The sequence below is a fragment of the Rattus norvegicus genome, chromosome 14 (genome assembly GCF_021556685.1).
Source record: "Rattus norvegicus strain SHRSP/BbbUtx chromosome 14, alternate assembly SHRSP_T2T, whole genome shotgun sequence".
Taxonomy (NCBI): domain Eukaryota; kingdom Metazoa; phylum Chordata; class Mammalia; order Rodentia; family Muridae; genus Rattus; species Rattus norvegicus.
In genome coordinates this window covers 42,472,381-42,489,735 of record NC_141547.1, presented here as the reverse complement: position 1 = coordinate 42,489,735, position 17,355 = coordinate 42,472,381, and the positions used below count along the sequence as shown (strand labels likewise).

The following is a 17,355-nucleotide window of genomic DNA, read 5'->3' as shown; positions in this document are numbered from 1 at the left end:
CATTTAGTCTTGAACTCCTCCTTGGGAGTCAAGGTTCATTCGTGGGCACAAAATTCCATCTAGGAATCCTGTTGGAAAGGAAGGCCAGCGAGAATTACTGGACTCCAGTGGGTGCCAGACTCTGACACACAGAACCCTACCTCAGAAATGAGGCTCAGAACCCACCCAGTGTTGGCATACCTACGGAAGAAGCTTAGTCTCAAACAAAGGTCACTGTGCTAGGCAGGGAAAAGGGCCCGGCTGCTATCTAGCTCTTTCAATAGGAAACCCAGACTAGAGGGGCAGGAGGTCAATCTTAGGACGATGGCTGCTAGACCCTCTGACATCCAAGGTATCTGTCTGGTTGCCTGAACGCTTGGAAACCATTCTGACCACCCCTCGATTCCACTTCTCCTGTTATCCCAGGCAGGAGAACAATGACCCACAGAGCCAAACCAGTAACAATTTGGATAGTCTCTGCAATTTCCTTCATAAGAATACTGAGAGTAAAAGAACTCGAGACAATCAGGCGTGGTAGTGCACACCTGCAATCCCACCTTCCAGGGGGCAGAGGTAGGATTGTCACGAGTTCAAGGTCAGCCTCAATTACATAGCAGCTTCTAGACCAGCAGGAGTTATGTAGCAAAAACTTGTCTCGGAACAACAAAACAAGGGGCTGGAGAGACGCTCAACAATTAAGAGCACTGGGCACTTAAGGCTCTAATGGAGTCTGTGTTCAGCACCTCTAGTGCAGCTCAAAACTGTCTGTAACTTCAGCTGACTTCTTTCTGGCCTCCTTGGTACCAACACAAACACGGTGCACAGACATTCATGCAGGCTAAACAATCATGCCTATGACATAAAAATAAATAAATCTTTCAAACAAGCAAGGCACTGGCAGGCAGCTCTGTGAAATGCGCTGTTCTTACATGAACTCAAGCGATCACCACCAGAAGTCATGTTTAGGACAGTGGTGGTGAATATTTGGAATCTTTCCCCTGGAGAGTAGGAGGACCCCTGGGGCTCACAGTTCTACAAGCCTAGCATTGTCAGCCAGACCCAGAAACCCTACATGGTAGTTTGAATTAGAAATGTCACCCATAGGTTCATGTGTTTGAACACTCACTTCCTAGGTGGTAGCCCTGTCTCAAGAGGGCTGTGGAACTTTTAAGAGGAAATATGTCACTGGGGGTAAGTAGGCTTTAAGGTTGTCCCCAGATTGTCCCTCTGATGTTTATATGCTTGTTTTGCCTGAATATGTATGTGTGCCATGAGAACACCCAGTGTCTGTCTGAACACCCAGAGACTGGAAAGGGTGCTGGATCCCCTGGAACTAGAGCTATGCACACTTGTGAGTTAACACACGGTGCAGAGTCCTCTGCAAGGACAGCAAGTGCTCCTAAGTGCTCCTCAGCCTGGTTTTGAGGTTAATAGTCGGACCCCACTTCCTGTCCCTTTCCTCTCTCTGCTTCCTGCTTCTGCCACCATAACTGCCTGTTGCCATGCCTTCTCCACCCTGGCCTTTATAAACACACACACACACACACACACACACACACACACACACACACACACACACAGAGAGAGAGAGAGAGAGAGAGAGAGAGAGAGAGAGAGAGAGAGAGAGAGAACGCCTGTGTGTGCTCTTGGGAGTCATCTGACCAATTTCCTGCCAAAGGCTGCCTTTTCCAGGATTCCCCTCAAAGAGGTCACCAATCCTAATGATGAGCAGGGCCATTAACCTCATAGCCCCTGACCCTAGTCTGTCTGTCTTTCTTTCTTAGATTCATTCATTCATTCATTCATTCATTCATTCATTCATTCATATGAGTACACTGTAGCTATCTTCAGACACACCAGAAGAGTGCATCGGATCCCATTATAGATGGTTGAGATTTGAACTTAAGACCTCTGAACCACTCTTAACCACTGAACCATATCTCCAGCCTGACTCTGGATTTTACAGCTCTGAAAGTTAAAGGCTCATTTTAAAATCAAATCTAACCCATATCTATGTCTAGTTACAAAGACAGCATCTATTCACCAGGAGGGCGTGGTGTGGATAAGTCAAGACTTATGAGGGAAAACAATTGTTTAAGGCCTCTAGCATTGAGCTCAATTGTGAGGAAGAGGATACGGGAAAGGCACTGCTTCAGACCTGTGGTGGTTGACGGGCTGAACACAGCGGAAGCTGGAGACCAAGCAAGCATATGGCTTTGTGCAAATTATCTGACTGCTCATTGCCTTGGTTTTCCTCTTGTGAGAAGGGTGAAGAATTCTGAGCTAGCAAAGCTGTGTGGGGACGGGGATGGAACCATAAATCGTTTGGTACAGTGTCTCACTCATGGAAGGCACACTAGGAAGCCTGTGTTCTGAGAGGCCCCGTAGACCAAAGGTAATGCTGACACAGGTCACCACACACTGTGCGGGTGGCAGGAGTGGGGCCAGAGAGGAAAGCCGGGCTACACGGAGGTAGAAAGTCCTCACGTCAGCTCTTCTGGCCAGATCTGTGATCATCATGTCCTTTATTTCAACGTTCTCATTTAACATCGCAAGACTAACACTGATGTTGAACATGGAGATTTGAGAAAGGATTGTTTTTAAAGGTGTGTTTTATTTTTAAATTGTGTTTACAGGTGTGTCTAGGGTGAGGGGAGTGCACGGGGTCTGGGTGCCTGTGGAGGCCGGAAGAGGCTGTCCTGGGGCTGGAATTACAGGCTGTGGTGAGCCCGCAGAAAGGTGCTGCCAGCTAAACTTGGGTCCTTTAAAAGGGCCACTGAACAATGTCTCCAGGCCAAGAAAGTGGGTTTTCCTTTTCTTCTTTTCAACCCTACAATTACAAGATGTTGTTCTGGTGGTTGTTCATAACGTTAAAGAGAGGATTAATTCAGGGCAAGTTGATATTTTTTTAAAAGTAGTGTCCTATGAAAGGCTCTCTACCAGTGGGGGGGGGGTGAGGGTAGGGGTACATGACATGACAAACCCGGGTTACACAGAAAGCAGGAACCCTTGTTCTTTCTAGAAGAGACTTGAGATATTCGACTGAGGCACTCAGGATAGTTTCACAGATGCCACTGGGGAGACAGCGGCCCACACAGCCACCAGGCCTCACTGAAAAGGTCACTCGGTCACACGGGCTCTTTCTTTTACATTAACCCAAAGTTTAAAACAGAATCTCACCATTCGCAGCTAGGAGGAAATACGGTGAAGGTGCACACGGCCCTTTTATTATTATTCTAAGAAAGGACCTTCTGGACAAGAGTCCGGTGACATTTTCCCCAGAACGTTCACTTCCTTGAACTCTTCTCCCTGAGCATGAGCTGTACAAACCCAGCCTTTCATGAGCTCCTGCTGTAAGAACTTCCTCTGATTCCACTTTAAAGCCCGGGACCTTTGACTCCTAGACTTAATTCGCTCAGCCCTCTTATGATGGGTACTCCTTATCCAAGCTTACCAAAGCTTAAACTTAGGGAAAAACTTCAAAGCTGCTGAATTCTGGGCTGAGAATCTATATATCGAGGACGAAAAAGTTCCAAGCTAAGGCTGGTGATACGACTCCAGCTTAAAGGTTTTTACCGTCAACCCTGAGACCCGAGATCAACTCCTTGGGACTCATGTGGAGGAAGAAGTGAACCAACTTGAGTTGCCCTCTGACCTTCACTCCACACACACACAGGGGCTGTGGCGTGTGCCTGCCCAACCCCCCACCCCCAAAATAAATGAATACAGTAAAAAAAAAAAAAAAGAGAGGATCTTAAAGAAAAATTTATAAGCAAAACAAACAAGTTAGAACCCAGAAAGTCTTATCTTCCAAACAAGTGACTTACAAAAGGAAAGAGAAAGGACACGCCTATTCCCTGTACTCTGTAAGGCTGCCTTGGGCTGGGATATACAGCTCAGAAGCTCAGTCCCTTGCCAAGCCCTGGATTCAACCACTAGCACTGAAGTGGGTAAGGGAGGGAGTCTTGGGAAATAGTGGTGGGAGGGCCCCAACTGTCTTCTCCAAGACAAGATTGCTCTCTAGCATGGTAAGCGATTTTCACCTTGAGTCAGGCTCCACTGTAAACTCACGAAGCTTCTCGGGCTGGGCTCCTCATATAAGACAGCTGCAGTTGCTCCTGAGACAACTGCTTCCGTTAAATAAATGGCCCATGTGGAGCGCTTAGCAAACACACTCCCTGAGACAGGCCCTCCTTCTGCTCTCTCAGGTGATAACATTTCTATCCCACCCTTTATGAGGTCACCCAACTTTGAAGAGCTGACACACAGAGGCATGGCCTTTTAGCTCACACTCATGTTTTTAAATCCTGAAGTAATTTTTTAAAAATTGTGGTCTCTTCCTACAAAGCAGAACTCGGTAGCAAATGTGCAAATCAATTAGAGCTGCACGTAACCGCCTGGGCAAATACCACGGAAGTGCCAAGTGAGGACAGCCAGGCACAGGAGCATAGACTGCAAGACTCTGTATTTATTAAGACAGCCAAAGCTGACCTGTGGTGATAGGTAGGAGGAGGAAATACAAGAAGTCATGTTGAAGAACTGAAAAATGAAACCAGGCAAAGGGCAAACACCTGGAGTCTCCGAACTGGGGACTGAGGAAGACTGCCACGAATTCAAAGCCAGCCTGTATACACAGTGAGACCCTGCCTCAAAACTCAGGAAAAAAGAACTGAGAGAGGACAACCCATCCCAGAATGGACTTTCAATAAACAGTTAAAGGATGGATGGGTCTGACAACCAGAAATGTTATTGAAAGCTGAGACAATATAAAGTAAAGAGGGTTTAATGATGCTGCGACCTATGGGTATAGCAACACACCATTGGGTACTATGTCCCTTTAGCAGAATAATTGTAGGTTTTCCCCTAGTGACCATGACATATGTTATCTCAGGTTCTTAACCACCTTCTCAGTGTATGGCATGGGGTCCACCTCACGGGGTGAGACTAAATACAATCAAAAAGTGGTTGGCTACTCATCCCTGTAATCCCAGTGCTTGGGAGTCTAAGGCGGGAGGATTAATGGAGTTGGCAGTGAACCTGGGCTGCACAGTAATTTCTAGGCCAGCTGGAGCTTGGACGGGACAACCTCTCTCAAAACAAAGGGCTGGGTGTGCTGGCCCATGCCTTTATCCCCTCACTTCCGAGGCAGAGGCAGGTGGGTCTCCTTTAGTTCCAGGCCAGCTTAATTATACAGTAGGCAGCAGGCCAGCCATAGATAACACTGCAGAAAGGAAGGTACGAGCCCAGCCTAGCATTCCACACGCTGATACAGGAGTTCAAGGTCAGCCTCAGCTACAGAGTTTGTCTCAAAAGAACACTACCAGTCAGGGTTGGGGATTTAGCTCAGTGGTAGAGCGCTTGCAAGGCCCTGGGTTCGGTCCCCAGCTCCGAAAAAAAGAAAAAAAAAAAAGGAACACTACCAGTCTTTTGTAGAGAGGGCAGCTACTCATAGTCAACCTGACATAAAAGCATTCTCACCCCATTTAATAAAAACAAAATTTGTCAATCAACAAACTATGGTGAAATGGTAAGGATCCCCTACAGGGTATAAAATAACCTCTGGTACTCATACCCACACATCTGGGGGATTGAAATATAGAAAAATTGAAAGGAAGGCACTTCTCCCATGAGACAAGGGCAAAGGAAGATCTCGAAGTCTCTAGAAACTAAAGACCCCCTTCCCAGAGCCTTTCTGTCCCCCTGATCATGTTTCAGATTTGGCTAACGTTAAATACCTCCTTCAGAGAGTCTGGTGTGAGGACACAGACTCCTCCACTAACCAAAGTCTCCCTTTTGGACTTTCAGAGGACTTCAGATGGTCTAACTGCACGTCTTGCACAATCTCGTGCACTTGTGTGACAAGCCAAATTTTAGAGAAAAAAAATTTTTTTCAAAACAGGAACTTGCTCTATATAGACCAGACTGGCCTTGCACTCGGAGGACTGCCTCTGCAGGCATTTAAGGCATGCGCTACCATGCCTAGCTAGTCTTGAAATCTCAAGGGGGATAAGAAAAGGTTAATTCACTCTTTGAAAATTTCGTAACCTTTCAGTGGTCAAAGCAGTTAAACCACTGCTCCATTTATTAGTCCACAAAACTAAGCTCTCGACATGCCGCCCTTCTCACATCCTGAACTCCAGTTGGGAGATGGAGTCCAATCCACCCAGGCACAGGACCCAACCCGGAAGGTTTAGCAGAGAGGACGTTTCCTCCAACTCTGAAGCAGTGATCTCTGCCAGCACCTTTACAGTGATTAGAAACCGTTCAAAGACACAGAAACTGCCACAGATTCCCTCTGGCAGGATAGATGGCCTTCTCTACCATTAATACCAACCTCACCCTTCTGTCTACTGCCACGAAAGGCCCAAAGATTCCATTTGCTGTGCTTTCTACATCACACTCTCACACCACTGGCCAGGAATGGCCCCACTTTAAGAAGCTTGTATTTTTTCAGAGTTTCTGATTTCCTGTTTAGGTTTTAGCCACAACTATGGATAGGTTTCTGTGTCCAGCATAATCACCATGAAAGCTGATAATAATAATTGATCAAAAATAAATAGTTCAGGCTCTCTCTTGTTCACCTGGGCTCAAATTTTCTACCAAAGGAGTCGGGGGAGGTATATAAACACTCAGTCTTCCCAAAGCACATTAATTAACCCAGCAATCCCCCAAGGTCACGGCCAACAATGCAAAGAGACTCTAAAGTTGCTGTGCCTAAACCTAGATCTGCAGATAAGAACCCGCTTCCACCACAACCTCTAATTTGTACTTATCTCGTCTAAACTTAACACAAGAGGAAGGGGGGTGGGGTGAGGTGGAGAAAATTTTCAAGAAATCAGAGCCGCCTTTTAGCAAAAGCTTTCAATTGAGTGAGTCACCAGGTACAAGTCACAAGGTGACACTTGGTTGGCCTCACAGAACCCACAGGCCCGGATCTTTGCGGAAGTCCACATACAGAGCAAAAGCTCAAGCCACCTCTCACACACCTCTCCATGACAGGCTCAGCCCCCTCGTACGACCGAGAACAACTGAAGGTCACAACTCCTTAGGAACTTCCAGCCACTGAGAAACTAGGATTTACCAAAAAATTCTTTCTGCTTGCTCAACCCGCATATTTCCCCATCACCATCCCCACGCCCTCAGAAGAAGGGGGTGGGGGAGGGGGCCAAGGCCTATGCAATCCACAGTTTTAAATATTAATAAATACCAAAGTATGAAACCAGTACCTGCCAAACACCTGGTGCTCGCTTTCCCCTGCCCGTCCTCGCCTCCCACGCTCTGGCAACGGAATGCCCTTCAAAACCATGGCTCAGTGCTTTTGGTAAATGTTTTACGAGACACTGAACAGCCTTTCGACCCACCCTCAGAGCAAACACCATTGAGAGAACACAATATAATGGTAGCAAAGCGATCCTGTGATGTACAATAATGTCATTGAGCAAGCCAGTCTCCACACTTCCCTGTAAGACAGGGGGACAAATCCAAATCTGAAGTTGGGAGTTCCTGGGCAAAGCTTCTAGAAATAGAACTCGACGCTAGGGGCTTTAGAGGTTTTTCTGTTTTGTTTTGAAGGTGGCCTTACGATCACCTTGTTCTAATCCCCAAGCAAGTCTTGACTTGTCGACTGAAAGGGTGTCTAAATTAAGAGTTAATAAGGGGAGATGAAGGGTAGAACTCCCTGGCCAACTGCAGACACAGCAGCACCCACGTATTTATGGGGCACTTATTTCTAGCTATTGTGGAAACGGTGCCTGGAAAAGGTAGCTTCCGCAATAACAGGACATACACCCCGTTTTCCATAGCCCACAAGTTAGTCACAGTTAAACAGCAACTTGCTCTGAACCAGAAGTTTGGCATTCCATTCAGGTTAACAATTATAACTGAAGGACAACAGAAACTTGCTGGCACCAGGTGACCGGCACCCACAGCACGTCAGGTGCTTCTTAGAAGCGGGGTTAACCAAACAGAGGAGGGACGGAGCGGTCTTTGGGCAGCCTGGTCCAGAGAACCTGTGTCCCAGGCCCATGCAGGTGACGCGCACATACCTGCTCTTGGCGCTCTGAGTTAGACAGTGAGGAAGGTTGAGTATTTCATTACCTACGAGCCTAAAGGAAGAGCAAACCCATCCAGAGAAGCAAGTTTGCTTTGGCAGAGAGGTTAGGTAAATAAAATGCCCCTCTCCTTTTTTGTCCCCCACCCCCACCTCAGTCCCCAAGAGTACTCAGAATTCCGCAGTTGGTACTTTTGAGTAGAAGTGTGGAAAACTGATTGCGGAACCGGAAGCTTTTTTTTCTTTTTAAATACTCTGGCTATTTGACCTTGGGCTAGTACTTACACCTTTCTAAGACTGTTTCTTGATGTATATCAAACAAACAAACAAACAACCGTCTTCAAGCCAGGAAGACTCTCAATGGAAACAGCTCTCTAATCAAGTGTTTCTTTAGATCTGCAAAGCATGGTCTGCAGTGCTGTCACAACTGTCTCCTCACATTTTGTGTATGAACCCTGTCATATTTTCCATTTCATCAACAGAGGCTTCAGTTTCCCTTCTCTGGGGTTGGAATGACTAATCAGTTCTGGGTGGGTTTCACTCTTTTATCTGACTGCTGAGAGGCGTGGTGACAGGGCCGGCCAGCCAGGGCAGTCTCCTCCAGCTTACACAACAGTCTGTGCGCACTGCCCTGTAACACAATTAGCTAACCGGGCCTGCACAGCCACTCCTGCCAGGCCTCTGCGGTGCTTCTCCTCTTCTCTACCTCACTAGCCGAGCACACTGTGCTGTTTTGAAGAACATGGATTCTTCAGCACAGGCAGGCCTTGAACTTGTGATAGCTCTACCACGGCCTCCTGGCCTCCTGCCGTGGTGCTCCTCCCATGGTCAGTCTTCTCTATCCCTCACCCTGGCTGCCAGTCTCAGCTTCCTACTTCTTCCCATCACATGAGACGCTTCTCCTGGACGTTCACACTTCAGGCATCCCAAGGAAATCCAATGAGTAACAAGGTCAACTTCACAATTGGGGATGTTTTCTCCTTCCCAGGGGGTCTCTTCTACATACCCTTCACTAGAGTACCCCCTTCCACTCTGGTGTTCATGGATTCTAGAGGAACATTAGCACTGTACCCCTAACATTGAGCCAGTCCTAGGTCTGTGTGGGAAAGTACTTGAACTTCTGGTGGTGTTTGTAGCTCTGTTGTTGTTGTTGTTGTTGTTGTTGTTGTTGAACAGGGTTTTAGCCTACATTGGCCCAGAACTCAGTTACATGAACAGCCCGGATTCACTGAAATTCTCAGCAATCCCACTTCAATCGCCCAAGTGTGGTGATTGTGCTCTGTTATAATCGAATTCTGAGGAGCAAAAATGTGAAAATGTCTAAATGCAAAGGAATGCTTTGTCCTAGTATAAAAAAGGCCACACTTGGCAAGATATTGTTTCATTTCATACGTGGTCTTATGAACATATTAAACCATCAAAGTGTGAAGGAATGATAGCAAATGAGACAAGCATCAAGCCAGGCTTAGGAGACTGACGTGGGAGGATGGTTGCCAAGGATGGACGGTCTAGCCTGTCTCAAAAACCAAAAAAGTAAATACCCAAAGAAAAGGTATAATGATGTATGTCTGTAATCCCAGCTCTCAGGAAGCTGAAGCAGGAGGATTGCTAGGGGCTAAAATCAGACTGAGACATATACCGTGACTCTGCCAAAGAAACCAAATCCCAAACTGAACTTCATCTCACGGGTGATTGTCCTGCCATGTGTCGTGTGCACTGTGCATGTGCAGTATCTGAGATGACCAGAGAGAGTGTCAGATGCCCTAGAACTGGGATAACAGATGGTTATGAGCAGTCACGTGGGGGCCGGGATCAAACCCAGGTCCTGTGGGAAGGCAAGTGTCCTTAAGCACTGAGCCATTTCCAGGACTACAAATTATTATTTTTTAAGATTTATTTATATATGTGAGTACACTGAGCTGTCTTCAGACACACCAGAAGAGGACATTGGACCCCATTACAGATGGTTGTGAGCCATCATGTGGTTGCTGGGAATTGAACTCCGGACCTCTGGAAGAGCAGTCAGTGCTCTTAACCACTGAGCCATCTCTCCAGCCCTACAAATTATTTTTTTAAGACATAGTCTTCCGCTGGAGAGATGGCTAAGGAGGTTACCATGCCTGACCATGCCTGACCTGAGCTTAATCCGCAGGACTCAAACAGTGAAAAGGAAGAGAGCTGACTCCCATGTGTTCTCATCTCCACATGTATGCCGTGCCACACACATGCAAACACACACACATGTACTAACTAATCAATCAGACAAACGTCCAATAATAATTAATATGCTGTTTTTAAGAAGACATAATATTGCTGTGTAACACTCTCCACCTTCTGCCTTAGCATCTTCAGTGATGGGCTTTGCCCCCAAAACAAGTTTCAAGCATCACTTACTGTCTACAATCCTAGGCACTTGACCACGAGATCTCCCTTAGTTCAGGACTTAGGGGACGACAGCAGAGAGGCAGCATGGGGGCGTACCCCTGTAGTGAGGGCAGAGCAGAGAATCGCCAGTCTCCATCTAAGCCCCTGATCCCACTTGCACCCCACCCATACTGTAGTCTATTTCCCTAGTAGCAGCCTACTGCTTACACAGACTCCTCTACTTCTGGCCCCTCTATGATCCGAACCCATTAGACCGTTCTTCGTTCCTTCTCTCCCACACCTCGACACTTTCTTTCTTGCCTGAAGATCAGAAAAACTACAACTGGGGAGGGGTTCTCATTTGATCATGAAACCCAACCAAACAATACAGATTCCATTCCTACTCCCCTCAACACACACATACACACACACGCACACACACATGCACACACACACACGCACACACACACACACAGTGTTAGCACACTTGCTATTGAAGCCCTGCATGCTCACCGAAGAGAAAGCTGGACTCTCCCTAGTACTAGGCATGCTATGATGTAAATATGCTGTCTCATGCTGGTCACAGATTGACTTGTGTCCCTGAGGGAGGTCAGTGCTTTCTGGACAGTACTTGTTTTCTTGTTTGGTTGGTTCTTTGATTTGTTGATTTAGGGTCCCCCTCTATCCCTAGCCTCGTACATCCCATCATCCCATTCCAAACCCCCATTTCTAACAATTCCAGGTCAAGGTTTTGCTCTGAGGTCCTCAGCACAATAGTACAATGGAGGCCTTGGTCTTTTTGTTTGTTTTTAAAGACATGGTCTGGATATGTGAACCCAGCTGGCCTTGAAGTTTCAGAGGCCCTAATTCCTCTGCTTCTGAAGAGCTCTCCCTGGAGATTTCAACTGTAGAATTCTGAAAGGGCAGAGTATTCGATATTGAGAGATTGCTGCTCACTTCCAAAACACCTGTGCACTTTGGAGGCCTAGTTCTGCCCTGAATATACGTGACCCTCGTGTATATTTACCCTGTAGAATGCTTTCAGATTTTTGAAAGTTTTGAGTTCTGAAACATGAGGGTACAGAGAAGAAAGAGAGGTGGGTGGGACGAAACATGAAAGATCGGAGTCCCCGTGTCATTCTAATTCCTTTAAAGCTCAGAAGAGAGCTTCAAGAAGCTTGGTGCATGTGGCTTTGGAAACTGCCTATCACCCATGCTGGCCTCAACCTACACCCTAAAGAAGTCCCAGTAGCTTTTGTTGTTTTCCCAAATTATCCAGGAAAGGGAAGGCTCCAATAGGCACACGATGAGTCTGCACCTTCTGGGGCTGGTTTCCATTGGAACTTCAGTCACCAGACCCACAATCCTCAAAGTGAGGTTTCAGGAACCCCAGAGAGCTCACCCAGTAAAGTGCCTGTTTTGATACCTAGTTGTCACAGCAGTCCCAAGGGGAATCACTTGCGTGACAGAGCTGCACCAGGGACTTGCCACTTCCCACCTAGAAAGCCATTTGTATGAGAGAACCAACAAAGTTCTTCAGCTTTGGGCTTTTGGCAGAGGCTTTCTAGCAAATAATCAACAAAGTATCCTTGTCACGTCAAAGGCACAGCTGTTTTTAATTCCAGCTGTCAAAGTAAAGTTAAAATCGTGGGGACCTTGCATCTGCTAACATGGACTTGACAGCTTGCCAATAATTAAAGGCTGCTTTAGGAATATCAGTTGTGACAGCAACACATTTCAATGCATGCTACATAATAAAACATATGCCAGTGTTTTACAAATAAGTGAACCAATATTTTCCAAATGACCATGGCGACTTAGCATCGCCCTATGAGAGTTCGAGCTAGTCCAAGAACTTCAATATTACAAAGCATAAAATTTTCATTGATGTGTTTAGAAATTCCGCAATGTAACTAGATTTAGGAAACTACAACTTTCATGCTGGGAATATAGGTCAATGGTAGAGCACTTGTCCAGCATGGGAAAATCTCTGGGTTTGAGTCCTAGGAACACACACACAGACACACACACACACACACACACACACACACACACACACACACACACACACCCTACCTCTTGTCCCCAAGCATTTTGATATTAAGTTCAAAAATCTATAAGGACCAGTTTCATGTGTGTGTGTGTGTGTGTGTGTGTGTGTGTCTGTCTGTCTGTCTGTCTGTCTGTCTATGTGTGTCTGTGTCTAAAATGCAAGCATGAGGATCTGAGTTTGGATCCTCAGAACCTATGCAGAAGCCAAGCATGGTGAAAGGTACCACACCAGTGCTGGAATGGACACAGTTAGACCCCAGGCACCCCCTGGCCACTCTACTCCAGCCATTAGAGCAGACTTATTGGGTCCCAGGGTGAATGAGAGATCCTGTATAGGGTAAAAACTAACGGAAGACATCCCGAGATCAACCTCTGACCTCCACACGTATATGCACAGGTGGATGCATCTACAAACATCACACACACACACACACACACACACACACACACACACACACACACACACCCCTCACACCCCCTCATGCTCATCTGCAAGATTTACAATCCCGACTACTCAGGAGAGTCAGAAGATGACAGATGTAGGGCAGTCTAAGCTACAGTGACTTCAGAGCCAGTGACTTAGTGAGACTGATAATCTCTCTCTACTTAACAAAAGACTGGAGAGATAGTTCAGGATTTAAGAGCACACACTGCTCTTCCAGGTGACCAAACTTTGGTTCCCAAAACCCTGTAATTCCAGCTCCAGGAATACAATGTCCTCTTCCAGCCTCTATAGGCACCTGGCCTCATGGGAAAATATTTGACAGCCCAAAGACACTGAAATACACAAGTAAAAATGAGTCTTCTAAAAAGAAAAAGAAAAAAAAACCCACCTTAAATGAGGGCTCACCTTAAATGAGCTCAGAGGTTGAGTATCTGCTGAATCAGAGCAAAACAGAACAAAATCTTCACAGATTTCTGAAAAGTTGGAGCTATGTAGCAAGACACCGTCTCAAAAATAAAATCATGTTTGGTCCCCGTGGTTTTAAAGAACATAGAATCAACAGATCAAGCAAATAAAAGGCTATGTTAGTATAGTATAATACATTCTGTGCAGTATTTGGGGACATAGTTATACTAAAAACAACTCTAATTACATGATCTTCCTAAGGAATTAGGCATCCTATTACACTTTATCTGCTTTCAAGATGTGCAAAGACAAAAACACTGAGAAATGCCTACTTAAACTATGCTTCTCACACTGTGCTAAACACTAACAACTTTTTTTTTTCTCCAGGCAGGGCTTCACATAGTCCAGGATGGTCTAGAACTTGCTACTTAGCCAAGGACTGAACTACTGATCCTCCTGCCTCCACCTTCCAAGTGCTGGGATTACAGAGAGGCTAAATTAATTCTTTTATTAGTTTTGTACATAGTATTTTTATTTTTGAGATAATCTAATTATATCACTTCTCCCCTTCCCTTTCCTCTCTCCAAAGTGTCCCATGCAACACTCCTCACCCCCAAAACACAAATGTATGGCCTCTTTTTAAAAACACACACACACACACACACACACACACACACACACACACACACACACACACAAGTTCACATGCATGGTTTTTCAGGGCTGACCATTTGCTATAATTCCTTTTTTATTTACTTATTTATTTTGGGTTGGGTTGGGTTGGGTTGGGTTGGGGGGGGCACAGCTTCACTTTGTAGCCCAGGCTAGTCTGGAACTCCTGGTGATTGGCCTGCCTTTGCTTCCTGGGTGGTGGGATTACAGAAATGACCCAGTATGCCTAGAAGTACATTCTAGACAAATGCCAGCCCCCCAAGTCCTCTGTGGTGAGTCCAATGACAACTCTGATTTCCTCATCCAAATAAGAAAATGGGACCCCAAAGAAGCCAAGTAAAGCCACTGACTGGTAAAGGAAGATTGGAACCTACTACCCACTCAGATGTCAAAATCTCAGTTTGTAGCCATTAGGTTTCTCTGGTCTTTTGAAAAACACAGGTTCCCCAAAATGGTTAGTGTCTCAAATTTCAGTGAATCAACTTCTGTTGCTCACCTGCTATCCCAGAGCTGGGCTCTCTGCGAGGAGAAACGGTAAAACTCTAGAGTGTGTGTGTGCATGTGTAACTAGCTACCAAAGCTGCCACAAACACAAAGACTGCAGGCAGACTTTGCTAAGCAATGCTTCCCTGTGCATGATGATTGTCTTGTTCTGGGTAGGGAGTCTGCAGGGACAGTGCTGCTGCTGCTTCTTCCTTGGTGGGAAGCTACTAGGAGCCTAAGCTCAGCCTAGTAACAGCCTTGGGAGTGAGTTGGGAGTTTTTCCAAATTGGTGCAGGCAAACCAAAGCAAACATGAGCATTGTTACAAACCAAAGTCCTGTTTCCACATCAGCATGACCCTGGCCCCTGGGTATACTTAATAAGTAGCAAACAAATTAGGGAAAGGCTTGTTTTTTTTGCTTGTTTGTTTTGTTTTTTAATGATCCAGCAAGAGGGGAAAGATACACATGACACTGTTACATGATCAACAAAATCTAAAAGAAATAGATTGGCCCCTACAATAGAGTGCAGAAAACAGCACCCAGGGAGAGGTGGCCCCTCTTTCACTTGGGAAAGATTTCCTATAACAAAGGCAAGTCAACTTTCTTTTCTCTTTTTTCAGGCTTGTTTTATGCATATGAGCATTTTGTGTACATGTAGGTATGGGTGCCTGGTGCCTGAGGAGGTCAGAAAAAGATGTCAGATCTTCTAGAACTGAGGTGGTTGTGAGTTACCATGTGGGTGTTGGGACCCGAACCTGAGTCCTTTAAAAGAGCAACAGGTTCTTAAGTACTGAGCAGCGCCTCCAGTCCCTGACTCCTCTGTTCCGTCTGTCTTTTCTTCTTCCTTCTTTCCTTCTGACTGTATTTTCCTTCCTTATTTCCTTCCCTCCCTCCCTTACTTCTTTCCTATCTGATTCTGTCTCCTTCCTTTCTTCCTTCCTTGTGCGTGCGTGTGTGTGTGCATGTGCGTGTGTGCTTGTGTGCGTGTGCATGCGTGCATGTGTGTGTGTGTGTTATCTGTTTGGTTTATTGTGACTGTGGAGTTTTATTGGAGGTAAGGCAGGTTGGATTATGCTAACAGTAGTTGTAGACACAGAAGTTTAGATGGATGTGGCAAAGATGAGAGAAAAAAGGTTATGGAGGGCTGGAGAGATGGCTCAGAGGTTAAGAGCACTGACTGCTCTTCCAGAGGTCCTGAGTTCAATTTCCAGCAACCACATGGTGGCTCACAACCATCTGTAATGGGATCTGATGCCCTCTTCTGGTGTGTCTGAAGACACTGACACTATATTCATATACATAAAAATCAATGAATTGGGGTTGGGGATTTAGCTCAGTGGTAGAGCGCTTGCCTAGGAAGCGCAAGGCCCTGGGTTCGGTCCCCAGCTCCGAAAAAAAGAACCAAAAAAAAAAAAAAAAAAAAAAAATCAATGAATTTAAAAAAAAAAAAAAAAAAGCTTATGGGGAGCAGAAGCCCAAACTGGAATCTTAATGAAGAAGAATGTTTTAGAAGGGAACACTTGATACCACAGGAGAAAGCAGGTTGTTTTTTTTTTTTTTTTTATATTAACTTGAGTATTTCTTATATACATTTCGAGTGTTATTCCCTTTCCCGGTTTCCAGGCAAACATCCCCCTAACCCCTCCCCCCTCCCCTTCCTTATGGGTGTTCCCCTCCCCATCCTCCCCCCATTGCTGCCCTCCCCCCAAAAATCTAGTTCACTGGGGGTTCAGTCTTAGCAGGACCCAGGGCTTCCCCTTCCACTGGTGCTCTTACTAGGATATTCATTGCTACCTGAGGTCAGAGTCCATGGTCAGTCCATGTATAGTCTTTAGGTAGTGGCTTAGTCCCTGGAAACTCTGGTTGCTTGGCATTGTTGTACAGAGAAAGCAGGTTTAAGGAGAAAGAAGTTTGGGTATGGGTTGGGGATTTAGCTCAGCAGTAGAGCGCTTGCCTAGGGAGTGCAAGGCCCTGGGTTCAGTCCCTAGCTCCGGAGGTGGGGGGGGGGGGGGGAGAAGTTTGGGTATATCGAAGGGCTCCGGACATATGGCTTACTGGTCCCAGAGAGAGAGAGGACACTCAAGGCACAGAGAGAAAAGTGCAAGTTATTAAGAGAAAGCATCTGGGCCAGACTGGCAGTATTGCTACCTGAGTACAGACCCTAGCTCAGATCTGCCCTTGTGCCTGGCCTCCCCAAGAGGCCCCAATCTGTTCAGTCAATCAAGATCCCCCAGTGTTGAAAGGCACGGGGCAGGCTGAGCTCCCTCTTTGGCGACTCTACACAACCCTGGGTTATCTCACCTTTCTCCTTCAACGTGCCTTCAGGATTGATTCTGGGGGCTACCAGAAACTGTGACTCATCAAATTCTCAAGCCAAGAGCACAGTGATAGTCTCTAGCCTCACTTTCCACACACGCACCCCTTCCTAGTCTTCACATACTGAGGTGACAGGTCCCCATGTTCCTGTTCTCACCAGGCAGGCTTGTGCCTTTGACTGCTGTCAGTATTGTCTAAAGTGCAGAGAACACAGAGCTTTAACTTGTGCTAGCCTCACTGTCCATATACCACCCCAACCCCCTCCCTGCCGCCACCACCTCCCCCACAAAATATAGATCTGTCCTGGAAAGTGGCCAGTATTAGTTTAGTGTGGCAGCCCATTCCATAAATCCAGCACTCAGGAAGCAGAGACAGGAGGACTGTGACAAGTTTGAGGCCAACTTGGGCTACATAATGAGTTCCCAGCTCTATAGAATGAGACCTTGTCTCAAAATGTGAACAGCCACAACAGCAACCAGGGCATCAACATGGGCCACGTCACAGCAAATGCTTTCTCTGCTAAGAGGCTAATGGTAACTAGTTTAGGGTTCTGCGGGTCACCCAGTTTCTCTTGCACAATTTTCTTCC

At 46.2% G+C, this 17,355-nt stretch overlaps 1 protein-coding gene across 5 annotated transcripts in view; it reads right to left on the bottom strand.

Annotated features, from left to right (window-relative positions):
* The window catches only part of Rbm47 (RNA binding motif protein 47), a 139,374-nt gene that overhangs the window by 56,641 nt on the left and 65,378 nt on the right, over positions 1-17,355 (bottom strand). Inside the window, exon 1 of one of the 5 annotated variants that reach the window (XM_087583070.1) lies at positions 7,206-7,364. The gene's annotated coding sequence lies outside the window, so the exon portion shown is untranslated. 5 annotated transcript variants of the gene reach the window in all.